The following is a 17909-nucleotide window of genomic DNA, read 5'->3' on the forward strand; positions in this document are numbered from 1 at the left end:
GATTTTTTTTTTCCTGAATCTGCTGGCTTGTGAAACTGGATGGATGTGGTTGGTGTGTTGAAGCAGAAAGAACTTAAACATCAACAATAAGGAAGTTTTATGTTATCACAAAGGCTGCATTTATTTGATCAATATGAGAGTTGAAACAGTTAAATTGTGAAATAGTATTATACAATTTAAAATAACTGCTTTTTATTTTATTTTCCAAATGTAAATATTAATTTATTAGTCTTCAATGTCATGATCTTTCAGAAATCATTCTAATATGCTGATTTGCTGCTCAAACATTTATTATCATGAATGTTGTAAAATTTTGTACTTAGTTTCTGATAATCTTGCTCTGTTTTTTTTTTTTTTTCACCTTTGCTTTTAAGCTGGTAATTTAATCTTCCAGGCCAAAAGGAATAGTGGAAATAAATCATTATTTTCTATAGTTTAGAAATAGATACAAATCTAGTCATGTGTCTATTTTCAATCATTCATTCTGCTTTTAAAAATCTTAACCTCACTGATATTTAAAACCCAATTAAACTGATATTAAAAACAAAATCAACATTTATAGACAACACACATTTGGCTTTTCATAATCATTCTCATTTCAGTTATAGTTTATGTGTATACTTGCAGCTTGGAGTCTGTTTTGCTCCCAATTCCCATCAGAGTCGTCGACATTTGAGGTTTCTTGAGGTTTTTATGGTCCAAATCTTGCCAGATCATATCTATCTGCTCACAAAGCAACATAACTGTTTTTTCATTGGTCTAGATTCAAAAGTATGTAAGGTATTATTTTGCATGCTTTACCTGTGTCAGAAAATATTCTGGCTATATATTTAGCCCAGGGCTGCTTATCTGGTGTGGCACATTTTTTGATAGTTCGAGTGTGGACAGACATTAATTCAATTCAATTCAATTCAAATTTATTTGTATAGCGCTTTTCACAATACATATTGTTTCAAAGCAGCTTTACAGAAAGTGCAATTTAGAAATGTACATAAAGAAATACAGTTAGTTAATCATGTATTGATTTAGGGCATAAACATCGCCAGCGTCGAGTCGTCTCTTCACAGGCGCCGAGTCGTCTCTGCACGGGTGTTGGAGAATCTGTAGTTTCCATGAGAGGCTGGATACAAACTGGAGCTGACGATCTGTATTTACCTCGGGACTAGCGTCCCGAGATAACAACAGAAAAGCATATGGGAAATAATTAGCGTAGCTGCTGTTCGCAATATTAATGCATTCAATCTGATTCAACTGTAGTATAAAATGTAAGTATTATGTGAATGCCTGGCTGAAGAGATGCGTCTTTAATCTAGTTTTAAACTGGGACAGCGAGTCTGAGCCTCGAACAATATCAGGAAGGCCATTCCAGAGTTTAGGAGCTAAATGTGAAAACGCTCTCCCTCCTTTAGTGGACTTAGATATCCTAGGAATGACCAGAAGCCTTGAATTTAGTGATCTTAAAGAGCGCGATGGATTGTAGGGCGATAGAAGTTCTGTTAAATACACGGGAGCTAAACCATTTAGGGCTTTATAGGTCAGTAGCAATACTTTGTAATTGATACGGAACTTTATAGGTAACCAATGTAGAGACGACAGAATTGGTGTTATATGATCGTATTTTCTTGATCTAGTAAGAACTCTAGCGGCGGCATTTTGGACTAACTGTAGCTTGTTTATTGAGGATGCAGGACAACCAGCTAATAAAGCATTACAGTAATCTAGTCTCGAGGTCATGAATGCATGAACTAACTTTTCTGCATCAGAAACAGATAGCATGTTACGTAACTTAGCAATGTTTCTAAGGTGGAAAAAGGCTGTTCTTGTAACGAAATATGATTTTCAAAAGACAAGTTGCGGTCTAATATAACACCCAGGTCTTTTACTGTAGAGGATAAGGTAACAGGACACCCTTCTAAATTAAAGTTATATTATAAGAGGTTTTGTGGGCAGTTTTTTGGACTAATAAGTAATACCTCCGTTTTATCTGAATTTAATAGCAGAAAATTACATGTCATCCAGTATTTTATATCTTTATCACACTCTGTTAATTTAGCGTTTTCATCTGGTCGTGATGAAATATATAATTAAATGTGTCATCAGCATAACAGTGGAATTTAATTCCATGTTTTCTTATAATATTACCAAGTGGCAGCATATATATTGAGAATAACAGAGGGCCTAACACAGATCCTTGCGGTACACCGTAGTTTACTGACGTTATCTTCGATTTTTCCCCATTTACGCAGACAAAATGGTAGCGGTCAGATAGGTATAATCTGAACCAGCTTAATGCCTGTCCCTGAACACCAGTGTAGTTTTGTAGTCGGTCTAAGAGTATTGTGTGATCTATAGTATCGAACGCAGCACTAAGATGAAGTAAAACTAATATTGAGATACAGCCTTGGTCAGAAGCTAAAAGAAAATCATTTGGGATTTTAACGAGCGCAGTTTCTGTGCTATGATGCGGTCTGAATCCAGACTGAAACTTTTCATAGATATCATTTTCTTGCAAGAAAGAGCACAGTTGAGCGGACACAACTTTTTCTAGTATTTTAGACATAAATGGAAGATTTGAAATGGGTCTGTAATTTGCTAGGTTATTATGATCTCCCCTCCTTGAACTGCCACCTTACCGTGGTGGAGGGGTTTGAGTACCCGAATGAACCTAGGAGCTATGTTGTCTGGGGCTATATGCCCCTGGTAGGGTCTCCCAAGGCAAACAGGTCCTAGGCGACGGGTCAGACTAAGAGCGGTTCAAAACCCCTTATGATGCCCAAAAAAAGGAGGACCATGACGTCGCCCGGTATGGCGCAGCCGGGGCCCCACCCTGGAGCCAGGCCCGGGGTTGGGGCTCGTATGCGAGCGCCTGGTGGTCGGGCCTCCCCCCATGGGGTCCAGCCGGGCTCAGCCCGAAGGAGTGACGTGGGGCCACCCTCCCGTGGACCCAACACCTGCAGGAGGGACCGTAAGGGGCCGGTGCTAAGTGGATCGGGCGGCAGTCGAAGGCGGGAGCCTAGACAACCCGATCCCTGGACGCGGAATCTAGCTCTAGGGACATGGAATGTCACCTCTCTGGCGGGGAAGGAGCCTGAGCTTGTGCGTGAGGTTCAGAGATTCCGACTAGAGATAGTTGGGATCACCTCTACGCACGGCTTGGGCTCTGGAACCACACTCCTCGAGAGAGGATGGACTCTTCACCACTCTGGAGTTGCCCATGGTGAGAGGCGGCGGGCTGGTGTGGGTTTGCTTATAGCCCCCCAGCTCAGCCGCCATGTGTTGGAGTTCACCCCGGTGAACGAGAGGGTCGCTTCCCTACGCCTTCGGGTCGGGGATAGGTCTCTCACTGTCGTTTGTGCTTACGGGCCGAACGGCAGTGCAGAGTACCCGGCCTTCTTGGAGTCTCTGGGAGGGGTGCTGGAAAGTGCTCCGACTGGGGACTCCATCGTTTTACTGGGGGACTTCAACGCCCACGTGGGCGGCGACAGTGACACCTGGAGGGGCGTGATTGGGAGGAACGGCCCCCCTGATCTGAACCCGAGTGGTGTTCTGTTATTGGACTTCTGTGCTAGTTACAGCTTGTCCATAACGAACATCATGTTCAAGCATAAGGGTGTCCATCAGTGCACATGGCACCAGGACACCCTAGGCCGGAGGTCGATGATCGACTTTGTGGTCGTTTCATCTGACCTCCGGCCGTATGTCTTGGACACTCGGGCGAAGAGAGGGGCGGAGCTGTCAACTGATCACCACCTGGTGGTGAGTTGGATCCGATGGCGGGGGAGGAAGCTGGACAGACTCGGCAGACCCAAACGTACTGTGAGGATCTGTTGGGAACGTTTGGCCGAATCTCCTGTCAGAGAGATCTTCAACTCCCACCTCCGGCAGAGCTTCGACCAGATCCCGAGGGAGTCTGGAGATATTGAGTCCGAGTGGACCATGTTCTCCACCTCCATTGTCAACGCGGCCACTCGGAGCTGTGGCCGTAAGGTCTCCGGTGCCTGTCGAGGCGGCAATCCCCGAACCCGGTGGTGGACACCGGAAGTAAGGGATGCCGTCAAGCTGAAGAAGGAGTCCTATCGGGCCTGGCTGGCTTGTGGGACTCCTGAGGCAGCTGATGGGTACCGACGGGCCAAGCGGACTGCAGCCCGGGTGGTTGTGGAGGCAAAAACTCGGGCCTGGGAGGAGTTCGGTGAGGCCATGGAGAAGGACTATCGGTCGGCCTCGAAGAGATTCTGGCAAACCGTCCGGCGCCTCAGGAGGGGGAAGCAGTGCCCTACCAACGCTGTTTACAGTGGAGGTGGGCAGCTGTTGACCTCGACTGGGGATATCACCGGACGGTGGAAGGAATACTTCGAGGATCTCCTCAATCCCGCCGTCACGTCTTCCATTGAGGAAGCAGAGGCTGAGGGCTCGAGGGCGGACTCATCCATCACCCAAGCTGAAGTCACCGAGGTAGTCAAGAAACTCCTCGGTGGCAAGGCACCGGGGGTGGATGAGATCCGCCCTGAGTACCTCAAGTCTCTGGATGTTGTGGGGCTGTGTCTTGGCTGACACGCCTCTGCAACATCGCGTGGCGGTTGGGGACAGTACCTTTGGACTGGCAGACCGGGGTGGTGGTCCCTCTTTTCAAGAAGGGGGATCGGAGGGTGTGCTCCAACTATAGGGGGATCACACTTCTCAGCCTCCCTGGGAAAGTCTATGCCAGGGTACTGGAGAGGAGAATCCGGCCGATAGTAGAACCTCGGATTCAGGAGGAACAGTGTGGTTTTCGTCCCGGTCGTGGAACACTGGACCAGCTCTATACCCTCTACAGGGTGCTGGAGGGCTCATGGGAGTTTGCCCAACCAATCTACATGTGCTTTGTGGATTTGGAGAAGGCATTCGACTGTGTCCCTCGCGGCGGCCTGTGGAGGGTGCTCCGGGAGTATGGGGTCCGGGGCCCTTTGCTAAGGGCTATCCGGTCCCTGTACGACCGGAGCAGGAGCTTGGTTCGTATTGCCAGCAGTAAGTCAGACTTGTTCCCGGTGCGTGTTGGACTCCGGCAGGGCTGCCCTTTGTCGCCGGTTCTGATCATAATTTTTATGGACAGAATTTCTAGGCGCAGCCAGGGGCCGGAGGGGGTCGGGTTTGGGGACCACACGATTTCATCTCTGCTCTTTGCGGATGATGTTGTCGTGTTGGCCTCATCAGACCAGGACCTCCAGCATGCACTGGGACGGTTTGCAGCCGAGTGTGAAGCGGCTGGGATGAAGATCAGCACCTCCAAGTCCGAGGCCATGGTTCTCAGTCGGAAAAGGGTGGCTTGCTCGCTTCAGGTTGGTGGAGAGCTCCTGCCTCAAGTGGAGGAGTTCAAGTATCTTGGGGTCTTGTTCACGAGTGAGGGAAGGATGGAACGGGAGATTGACAGGCGGATCGGTGCAGCTTCTGCAGTAATGCGGTCCCTGTACCGGTCTGTCGTGGTAAAGAAGGAGCTGAGCCGCAAGGCGAAGCTCTCGATTTACCAGTCAATCTACGTTCCTACTCTCACCTATGGTCATGAGCTGTGGGTCATGACCGAAAGGACAAGATCCCGGATACAAGCGGCCGAAATGAGCTTTCTCCGCAGGGTGGCTGGGCGATCCCTTAGAGATAGGGTGAGAAGCTCGGTCACTCGGGAGGAGCTCAGAGTAGAGCCGCTGCTCCTCCACATCGAGAGGGGTCAGTTGAGGTGGCTCGGGCATCTTTTCCGGATGCCTCCTGGACGCCTTCCCGGGAAGGTGTTCCGGGCATGTCCCACCGGGAGGAGACCCCGGGGAAGACCTAGGACACGCTGGAGAGACTATGTCTCCCGGCTGGCCTGGGAACGCCTCGGTGTCCCCCCGGAAGAGCTGGAGGAAGTGTCTAGGGAGAGGGAAGTCTGGGCATCCCTGCTTAGACTGCTGCCCCCGCGACCCGGCCCCGGATAAGCGGTAGAAGATGGATGGATGGATGGATGGATTATGATCTAATTGTGGATTCTTAATAAGAGGTTTTATAACTGCCAACTTGAATATTCTTGGAACATGACCTAAGGATAAAGACGAGTTAATAATATTGAGAAGAGGCTCTTCCACTACAGGTAACACTTGTTTCAGTAGTTTAGTTGGTATTGGATCTAATAAACACGTTGTTGGTTTAGATGCAATGATAAGTTTATTTAACTCTTCCTGTCCTATAGTTGCAAAGCGCTGTAATTGTTCTTGCGGGGTAATAATTGAGGCTGAATCATAAGACAACATTAAAGATTGTACATTTACAATTGTGTTTCTGATGCTTTCTATTTTCTCAGTGAAGAAATTCATAAAATCATTACTACTACACTGTAACGGAATATTTTGCTCCGGTAACGTCTGTTTATTTGTTAGTCTAGCCACGCTGTTAGATAAAAACCTAGGATTATTTTGGTTGTTTTCTATTAGTTTGCGTATTAATTTAATAAATAAATTAATGTATTTGTCATTTTCACATTTATAATAACTTTTAATATTTACATATGGACTCAGTCTTACCTCATTATTCGACTCCAACCATCTAGATGGAGCCACTTTAACTTTATTGTGCTTAATAAAATGAATCACAACATAGCGCAAATAATCCTGTAATTAAACAGAAAAGCTCAGTTTGATTTACAAACATGAATGGTTTAAACAATCGATACGTTTATGGACGTCTGTCAGGATATCTGCTCAGATGTTTCGAGAGCTGATCTGCCACATTAAACTGTTCACTCTCAACATTATCTATCTTTGGTAGCAAGTTCATAATGGTTCTCGAGTTCTGCGTGCCCATGTCTTTTAAGGATGTTCAATGACCAAAAGCGTGTTCAATGACCAAAAGCATAAGGTCCAGTGAGCATTTGTTTAAGATATCGCACCACTTTTTACAAAATTTCTCGTTGAGTCGTCCTATAGTGGGTTCCTTGTTGATTCTAAGTCCCCTTGGAATACGTTTATTCCTCCAGTATTGCGAAAGGGTTGAGCCATGAAGCGAATTGCGGATTTCCTTCTTCTTCAGAAATTCCAAACGCTGGGATAAAGACCCAAGGAAGTTAGTAGAGAGTGTCGAATCCAGTGGAATCCAGTCTAAGTTTGTCTATGTCTTCATAGGACATGGTGATTAACTATGGAGGAGCAGTGTCAAACGACAAAAAGTCTTCAAATAATATTAAGAACAGGCGCGCTCATCTATTAAAAGTGACCCATATCTGATATCTGCATTTACACTAAACTTGACGATACGGACAAAAAATAACATTACGATATCAAGAAATCAATTTCAATAGTACATTGATTATAATTTATTTGACATGGAATTCATATAAACATTTTTAATGCTATAGCTTCCTCCTCATATCAAAATCATTATATAGTACAAATTCTTCAAGACAGTGATTATGTGCGCAGATCCGCTGTAAAAGTTAGTGAGTATCATCGGTCTCGCGGTAGAACTTTTGTTTTGCATGTTCGAGGTTCTGGGTTCAAATCTGCCCTCGTATTGTTTTTTTCCTCATTAAAACCAAATGTGCTTATCAGAGATTGTATATCAAGAGCAGGGATATATTTGTGTGCACTTTATTTGGTGATTTCACTGGAACGAATAGAGAGTCTCCTAAACGGGACTGAAGCTCGCATAATTTTTCGAAGCGCAGGGTACCCTGTTGATTTCAATGAGAAGCCTTTGGTGTCACACACAGATTAGTTGGGCATGGGAATGTTATCGTCATGATGACATTATATATTGGGTTATAATCTTGACATTATTACATGTTGGAGTGTGATTCTTAATTTAATCAGCCAGCATAATGTTATTTATATTTATTTTTATTTATGTAAATAAAATGTATAATTTTTATAATTTATTTACGCTGTTTAGACACATTTGAACACGTAACCCAACCTCAGACCTAAACCAGGGTTTGTACAGACTCTGTAAAATGAAATCGTTTTAAGCACAACTTTTTTGGTTTTTAGAGGATTTAAATCAGAGATATCACTTATCAAACAATATATTTATTATCTTTCAAATAGTAAAAAAGGTAAATGGATGAACAAAAATAAACCAATAAAACAAAATGTTAAAAATAAAGTGCAGCAGACGCTGTTGGTAGCTTTGACCATTGAAAGGTCACAATGACAAAGATATCGCTTTCCTTATTCAAACTGATTTCCCCGCCATGAATATATGATTGACCTGAAGAATGAAAGCTTTGTCAAAAACTTTGATATGAGGAATATCACACTCACAGCCATGCGAAATGGCTCTATATCTATATCAGATGGGCTGCAGTTCAACTGCGCATAAATTGTCTTTCAATAATTCAAGCGCTTTTCAAGTACCTTTTCATAAATATTGCTGTTTCATGGGTTTTGCAGGACTTAAAATGCTTTGAATACTTGAATTTGACTTTTTTTTGCCTTGTACGAACCCTGCTTAACCTACCCATTTGTGTATTATATGATATAAAACACAGAATATAACAGGTAGATATGACTACAGTCACAGTTTATTCAAAGAATACAAATATTCCAGGTGTTTCGAGGCCAAACAATTGACTTGTGTGAAGAAAAGACCCAAAAGCGTTCACCGCCTTATAGTATAGTGATATATAGAGTATACTGTACAATTATGTCAGCCTTCACGTTTGCATGTCAGCATCAGTGTCTGTATGTGTACTTATGTTTCTGTGCGCGTGTGTGTCTGTGTGAGAGTGAGTGCAAGTGTTGGTCAAAACAATGAATCCAAGTTATATTTTTTCCCTATTATCACCCTGTCCCCTGACCTCTCTCTCTCCTTTCTTCTGTACTCCTCAAGTAACATTGGATTGCTGTATATTTTTCCCTATGCTTTGCCAGCCTGTCTTTCGCTGATGCCCTTTTCTTATCAACTGATGCTTGCCTGTAACAAAATACACAATAGCCATCTTGAATGTAACACTTCGTAAAAAAAGACATAGAAATACATTGTTTCACAGTAAAACTATTAAATATTAAATAATATTACAATTATAGTAGGTGGCCTTTACTGCATTCATACTGCTTTTTGAGGAAGCACTTCATAAAAATGAAAAATTAGTGACCCCTGCTGGGTTAATAGCTATTTTGTTTACGCAATCTGTCTAAGAAGTGTTTAAGGCAAATATCAAGTTATATTGAAATGAGCAAGAGTTATAGTACACGTCCCTCCTTCATAAGTCTGGCCTTCAATTGTTGCGTGAATGATAATGGTGTTGCAGGACCACAATGTGAAACATGATCATGTTAAGACTAAGAATATAATTTTAAGATTAAGCCATACACATATCAAAACTATAACAGATTAAAAACGAACTTACACTTTTATGTTTGGGTCTATAGGTAAGTGCAGAGTGAAGATTTTTCTCTATGGCTCTGGGTTAGTGTACAGAGTAGGCTAAGAGTAAGGGTAGCTGTAATTCAATACAAGTAACTTAAGCAATTAACTAACAAAACACTTGTAACTTCTGTTACTGCTATTGAGATCAATTAAGCATGGCTGATACAAATTAAGGTTTTCAAATAAAATATTTTTTATTAAAAAATAAAAATGACAATGACAGACAACAAAAATGTGTGCTTGTGTGAGTGTGTGTGAACAAGAAAAACAAAAACCAGGGGCAGGTGATCCATGAAACAGACAGAACTGGTGATGGCCATAACAATCCTAGAGGTCCAGCATTGTTCTCACAAGCGCTTCACTCAAGACAACAAAACAAACGGTGGGATAAAGTGGGGCAAAGAAACCATAAAGAATGGCATACAAAAATGTAATTAAATAAAAGTTGCTATAAAGGTGGTAGCGACTAACTAATTAGATGCTATACCTTCACAGCTGGCGAAGTCGCGCTAGCTAACAAGCAAGCAGGCAATGCTAGAAAATTTGTTGAAACAACCAAGATAAAATATAAATAATTACTCTGTGCATATACAAATGAAGATCCGTATAGGCATCACAAAGGGCCTCTGATACAATATAGACAGTTGACAATTTAAAAGAGGTCGATATTTCAGCAACTGACCTCTGGAACAACTCGACGCGCAGCAAGTGAATGGGGTCCAACTCCCAAATGACAGAGTTTGGAACTAATCCGATCTTCAAATCCCGGAAGTAGGCGGTTAAAAGCGCCGCCTTTTTTTTTACAACGGAATAGATAGAGTAATTGTAAAATATATATACATTTTAATCATACAAATAATATATATTTTATTTTATTTTTTACTTCTCATCTACACATTAATGCTGAGTTTTGGGAGGTATGAGGTACTTTTCTACCTATTTACCACACAATTCCTCAACTACACCACATTAGCTTGCATGTGAAATATACATTTTTGATCTTTTTTGATGTTGATCTAGGTGTTAGGTGTAGAAGTATGCAATCTTCTAGTTAGAGATAAACCTAAAGGATTATGTAACCCTGGTTAAATAACTGTTTTACAGAAATTATTTATTTTTATGTTTGCTTAAATATAACGATATGATTTTTCATACATGTGAAACTCTACATTAAAATACATATATATATAAATGTATATCTGATTTGAGTTCAGGAATGAGTAACAACAAATCGGAGCGCTGGGTTGTTAGCCCCGCCCCCTTGCCTACCGATTTACGTTGCGCAGATCACGTTAGAAGACAGATGCAGAGTGATGGAGAAGTCTTATCTGATGAGAGAGTGGTAAAAGTGAAAAATATAGTTCTTAAACTGTTCAAAGTTCACAAAAACTTAATAAATCAGAGGGTAACTACGAGATAATGGATGATCCAGTATGATTGTGTCGATCAGGCACTTCAGAGTTTACAGTTTGACTCGGTGAGTTTACCAATGTTAGAATTAGCCTTAAAAAAACGAATGACAACACATTGGATGTGATAGCAGTTTATTTGTTTATTTGGACTATGAATCAACGTCCATCCCACCACTAACATACAGTATGGTGACGTGGTACAACATGTTTGGTGAAAAATTGAAAAAACGTTTCGCTAGGTTTTCTCAGAGGAGGGCTATGATAGAAATGTGCATGTCCATCTTGAACATAATCAGAATATACCGCTAATAATGGTAAATTGACATACTCTGGTGCACTGGAGGGAGCATCTGAGTGGTTTCCACAGTTGTACCTTGACAGGCTGTAGAAAATTCTGATGGAATCACGTCCTCATGTTCTGATATCAAAGATAAGCGAAGTGCAACTTGTATGAAGTTGTATGAAGCCTTTGCAATATTTCACATTTATATATTTTTTGTATATATTTTATAGTTTTCACATGATTTGATATAATTGTATTGGTTAGTTTGTTAAATTCACATACTTTATCTGTTTGATTGCTGTCTTATATTTAATACAGTATATCTTCAGTTTAATCCATAAACGCATGCTGTCCACTCAAGTGGACATCTGAAGATCTCTTTGAAAAATGTGTAAAAAAAAAAAATAAAAATCAATTCTTGTTTTTCATGCCCTAAGAGCAATAAAAACACATAGGAAAAAATCCTGACTGAGGTTATCATAATTCATGCATGAAAGGGTTAAACGTCAATTAACAAAAAAATAACCGAGAATCACTAAAATGAGAGAATGATTCTGATTGTATTATAGTTATTGTAAGTTGTGATCGATAGTGTATAATAAATGTATTACTGACGGTTACAAGGTTGCGCTGTTGAGGCTCGTGCAGACTCTCGAGGAGAAATCCAAACAAATGTAAACTCAGTTTAAACTCAGTTAACAACACACTGCCAGTGCAAAAATTCAAAATGTGTTTTAATATTTTTAACATGATACAGTTTAGCAACCTCACACGTTTTCCTGAATACCATCATTTGATCAGCCCTACCTAGGGTAACAACAGCCCTATAGTATCTTATTAGGCTATTCTAATTTAATTTATTGATCAAATTTAAAAATTTAAAACGAAAGATGAAGCATACATTTAATAAGATTAAGGGGGGAAATGCTCTTTAAAGGTGCAGATATGATAATATGCAGATTTAAATGGGATGCTGCTGCGCTCCCGAGTCTCTCGCCTCATCTAGCCTACTGACTTTGCACTCAACAGCGACGACACTGCAACTTATGACATGGACCTATGAGTTATGACATGTCTGATAACACTAAGAAACGACCTGCTCCCAGCACAACACAGACTCCAACACAAACTCCAAATATTGATAAAAAAAAAAAGTATTTTCTGCTGAAGCTTGTAAGGCCAGACGTGAATCGGACGAACTTCGGTTGAAAACACGGATCGGGATCAACATCGGCAGGGCATTTGAATCACGGAGAAACCTTTTCTACAAACCTAGAATGTACATTTCCTGAAGAAAATGTGAAGTGGTGCTTGCAGTGGCACAATTCGGCACGGTTGATAGGGTTCCATACATATGGTACGAGCATGGAGCATTAGTTCAACGTCAAGCTGATAAAAGTAGCCTATTATTGTAGGCTGCAGTTGCAGTGGGAGTTTACCTGAGTTTCCAGCATGTTGTGTGATGCTTTCTCCGGTGTGTTGCGTCTCAGTCTGGAAGGTACCAACAGTGCCGTTTATATACTGTCTATGCACAGTGCTCGCTCGTAAATTCGAGCACGGTCAGCACGCGCAATGGCAAGAGCACGCGCTTGTAAACTTATTGGTTGCAATCTGAAACATCACCACTAGAGGCCGCTGAATCCTACATACAGCACCTTTAATTAACAAACCATGAACAATCCTTATACAGCAGTTATTAGCCTTAGTTAATGTTACATAAGGAATTTTATTGTAAGTAACTATTTACTATTATAATAATAATTTACTATTATTAACTATTGTTTATTGTTTTATTGTAAGTGTTATCATTTCATATAAATCCAAACAGTCATGCTTAAAGATGGCCAACTTTAAATATCTACAACGCCAGAGCATTGAAATTACACAAATATTACATGTATAGTCTCACACTTTTGCTTCTATTTTATAAACACTTGATGATTATCTAATCAAAATAACAAAATATGTATTAAAGTGATGATGAAAAAATAACCGAAATCTAATGCTTTTCTGATTTGTTTATGTTTCTGTCGGCTGTATCAGTTTGCTATCTTACGTCTCTAGCTTTAAATATGCAACTTCTCTGCATATTTAATGCATAAAATTGACCAGCTGGATATAAACTAATGCAAATAGATGTTAACAATTGTGATATTAAACATTCGTGTCGGCCTTACATTTATTTTTGTCAGTGTTTTAACCGCTTGAGGTACTACTAATGTTAGCGTCCTCTCAGCCTTGAAGGCAAACAAACATACTGTTGTGCTGTTCTCAAATTAATCACTTTATAATGATATGACAAAATGTACTGTATACATACCTTTTTGCTGTCGGTGCTTCAAACGCTTATCTGATGTCAGCGCTCTCCACGCAGCGTGTGCTCTCAGTGCAGCACGCAGCATCACGTGTCGAAATAAACAACATGAGGCATCAGTGATAGTTTGTATTACACCTCTAGAGGCCGCTCTGGTACTGCATGATGCCAGCAGACCCTTCTCAGCTCTCTCTTACTGTGTAATGAATGACAGCGCGGGACCACACGCATGCCCTGACTTCTCTCTGGCTGTCCATCTTGAGGCTTGCCAGTGTACACTTGCATGTCCCATGCATAACTCATCCTGGTGTTACATTCACTCCATATTTCTCCGGCTTGCTGGGCATGTACTGTTTGAATGAGCATTGACCTTGAAATGGCACCAGGCACTCATCCACCGTTATGTCTGGACCAGGGTTGAACATTAGTGGAAGACGCTCAACCCATAAGTTCCACAGATCCCGAATTGGTGCCAGCTTGTCATTTTCACGGCGAGCAGGTCTTGTGGCCCTGTCTTCGAATCGGATGACTGTTGACAAAATTTGAAATCTTTTCAGCGGCATGACAGCAAAAGAATAATTGCACGCCCAGTTTCAGCCTCAAACTGGCCAGGGCCTCATTGTTGGAGCGATAAACTCCTGTATGAAGGAGCAATAAATGCCTCCATATCTGTCCAGTCCACATCCCTCCAGTCAGCGCCATACACACACTTTCCTTCCAAATGTGTCATCTCCACCAATATGCTTTTGATGCTCGATTCTACATGAGAACATGCATACCTTGTTGGTCCAGGTGTGAGCCTTATAACCTGTGCAGCTGAAGCTCTCCCTGGCCCGTGTGTAGGTGGAGTAGTAGACCTAAAGGAACTGAAGGTTTGGTCTGAATCCAGTGTCTCGAGGAGAGTGTTCCTCTTTGCCAAACTGACAGCACATAATGAACTGTGTGCAGGACACCGAAGACCCTCTTTTATAGCTTTTGCATGTGAACAATTTCTTTGTTTTCAAAACATAAATCCAGCTCTTATATCTCAAAGTAAACTTTTCAAAGTGGAAAAGGTCAGTTGTCTTTCATCTCTGTCTTGCTATCTCTGCATGTGTGTGTGTGCATTAGGTCTCACTCACACGTGTTCTGCATACAAACTCTCTGTGGCAGTCATACCCACGTGTATAATAATAATCTTGTTTACATGAATCCCAATAGGTGTTTATGAACTGGTTTCCTGCTCATATTTTAGCGAGATGGATGGGGCATTCTTCATATCCTCCTGAGACCCAAGGAAAAAGAGTGTCATGAATTGTTTTTTGTTTGATTATTTTTTTTTTTTACAATTTAGAGTTTTTAAGTTTTACTTTTATTTTTAATTTTAAAGCATGTCCAGTGTAGTGGACCACATGACCAATTTAGATTGAAAAGATGGCTGAACTAAACAAAAACAATTACAGAATATTGCTATAGAGTGATATTAATCCAACAATAAATTTAACATAAAAACAAAACAAAAGCAAATGATCATTCTGTTCTATATTGTTTCACTTGCTTAGCGGTGATAGTCCTGGAACTGTTTAGTTCTAAAAGACAGCCGAGCTCAGAAAAAAAAATGAACTGAATATGGCTGTTGAGTGAAATTAATCCAAGAATAAATTCAACAAAAAAAAAATCTAAAGTAATTATTATTCTGGATTGTTTCACTTGGTTAGTGGTGTTAATTCAGTTCTGGACATTCCAACAACTCTTCAGGCAGGTGCAATAATTTATGGTTGTCTTCTGGGTTTAAGTGACTGTTCTACTGACAGAATTAAAACAGCGTGGGAGGGGGAGTTGGGAGAAAGTTTTGAAGAGGACTGGTGGGTGCGCGCACTGGACAGAATACGTTATAGTACAATTTGTGCACGTCTTGGCCTCATTCAATTTAAAGTACTATATAGAATTCACTTTTCCAAGGCCAGGTTATCTGAAATATTTCCTAATGTTGAAGACAGATGTGACAGATGTCTTGCGCCTTTGTGCAATTTGAGTCATATGTTTTTCACTTGTCCTATGTTGCAAAATATTTGGGTCAGTTATTTTACAACCATGTTTAAAGTGTTAAAAATTAGAATTGATGTTTGCCCCACCATAGCAATCTTTGGGGTATCAAAAATCTGGTCTCAGTTTAATCCCAAACAACTGGATGTTATATCTTTTACCTCCTTGTTAGCTAGTTATTCTGCTCCACTGTAAATCTAATAAGCCTCCAACAACCTCCCAATGGCTAGTGGATACCATGTTTTTTCTGAAACTGGAAAAAGAGAGAAGTTCTCGGAAAAGTAATTTCTTCAGTAAGTGGCATCCCTTTATAACTTACTTTAACTCTTTTAAAACCCTTCCCTGTTTATATTGTATTATATATATATATATATATATATATATATATATATATATATATATATATATATATATATATATATATATATATATATATCGTCAATAATTTGTAATCTATTGTGTTGTAATGACATTTGGTTTAATAAAAAAGTTTGAACATTACATTATTTTTATTTTTATTTTTACCACCATCTGGTTAAATGATGAAACACTAGATGGTACTTCCTCCATAGTCAAATTTTTTTTCTTTGGTCTGCCAATTTTTGAGATGAAATCATATGTTTATTTTAGATAGCTGGGGTGTCTGATAGAGAGAGGGTTAAGAAAGTGTTCTAAGTATTCTGCAATGTTGTATGTTTCACTATTACAATCAGAAACGATAGGTCTTCCTGGAGGCACTTTGAAAGGGAATGCTCCAGCTCTTGGGTCCTTTATGAATTTTGGGCAATAAATAAAATCTTCTGGGCCTGGGTGGGCCGTCACCTGCAAGGTATTCTTTCTGTGCCCCATTAATTATTTTCTTATAACACATTTCTAAGAATTTTTTTAATAAGAGAATAAGATTTCTCGAACTTCACTGTTGGTCTCTGTATATCGACTCTTCAAGAGATCAATAATGGTCGCTCACAGCTAGTTGTCTTTTAGCCTCGTAAATATATTGTTCTCTGTCTAGAATCACTGTTGAGTTTCCCTTATCCGCTGGTTTTATGACTATATCTCTGTTTTTTTCTAACACCAATAGTGCTTCCATTTCTCCCTTTGTTAAATTTCTTGGGGGAACGGAGAGCAGACAGTAGTCTACTGGTGACCCGGGCAACCTGGGCGGAGGGAGTGGTCCTCGACCTCCTCCTCAACAGGCTGAAGTTGCGGCTCACGCTTCTGAGGGCCCGGCTCAGAGTAGCCACCTGCCTGTTGAGGTCAGCCACCTCGTCCCTGACCTTCAGGCAGATGGGGTTGTTGCAGCCCTGCACCACCTCTTCCTCCGATGCCTCCTCCTCCAGAGGGATGGTCAAGTTGTTTCGCAGCTCTGCCATGTCAATTTTAAGTGCCATTTTTAATGTTTTGTGGAATATGAGTGATAATGACAAAGCTTGACTGTGCAGGAATCATTTATAGCCTTTTCAGGTCTGCGTTCAGCTCGAGGGGATGTGAAAGTGGATTGAGTTTGATGGCGTTTTTTCAGGAAGGCCCTAGAGCTTTTGGCGTAGTGCTTTTATGGACATGCAGTGGCTTTTTTGACCTTTCAACCCCTGAACGAGGTCGTAGGTCCACCAAACTTTTCCTCCCGCTCCAGGGGGCCGTGATGAGATGGAAAAAGGCACCCCCTAGTTGATCGCCCCATTCGAATCGGTGTCCGTGAAACCACTACGGCAAATGCATATTTTTAATGGGCGAGTGGGATTTTAATATAAAGGTCCCAGGGGCCCCGAATTCGGCACGCTCACCCCTGATCGACATATCAAAAGCCCGGGGCTCTTGAGCGGAGGCAACACATTTTCAGCCTCTAATCTCCAGTCTTTTTTAGCTCACTTTCAGCCTCTATGGGGGATGCGAAAGTGGACTGAGTTTGGTGGAGCGTTCGGAGGGGCGTTTTTTCGGGAAGGCCCTAGATTTTCACGCTTCGGGGCTGACACAAAAAATACATAGGCTACTGAGTTACTAAAACAGTCTTTGTCAAAGATGTTACTAACCCCTGTTTTTAAAATGATCGTTGGAAAAGGGGTAAGGATCATAAAAGAACACGCGAGGCAAAGTGCAGTTTAAACATTTATTATGAGCCTAATTAACGCCCCGTTTCACTGCTGCCTCATTCTGTTTCATAGTCCTCTTTACTCAACAGGAGCCATTAGAGCAGCAGTCGACAAAGTGATGTGATGGTTGGGGCAGGGAGAGACTCATGCTGAAAAGTCCATTTCTCCACTACCCTTTTGTGTGACATTGAGTTCCTGGTTTGCCCTGGGGACAAAGGACCTCCACATTGTTGAGCATGACAGAAGACTGTAACTGCAAATTATCCTCAGTTTGTTAAATTATTAACTCCAGCTCCATGCCAAACACAGAGCCAGCTTTCCTTACCATACTGTCCCAGCAGCCCTCTTCTTAACGCTGCCTCCCCAGCACACAACAGCATAAAAAAGGACTCCGGCTATGACAATACTGTTTAATC

The sequence above is a fragment of the Scardinius erythrophthalmus genome, assembly GCF_964197995.2.
Source record: "Scardinius erythrophthalmus genome assembly, chromosome: 4".
Classification (NCBI taxonomy): Eukaryota; Metazoa; Chordata; class Actinopteri; order Cypriniformes; family Leuciscidae; genus Scardinius; species Scardinius erythrophthalmus.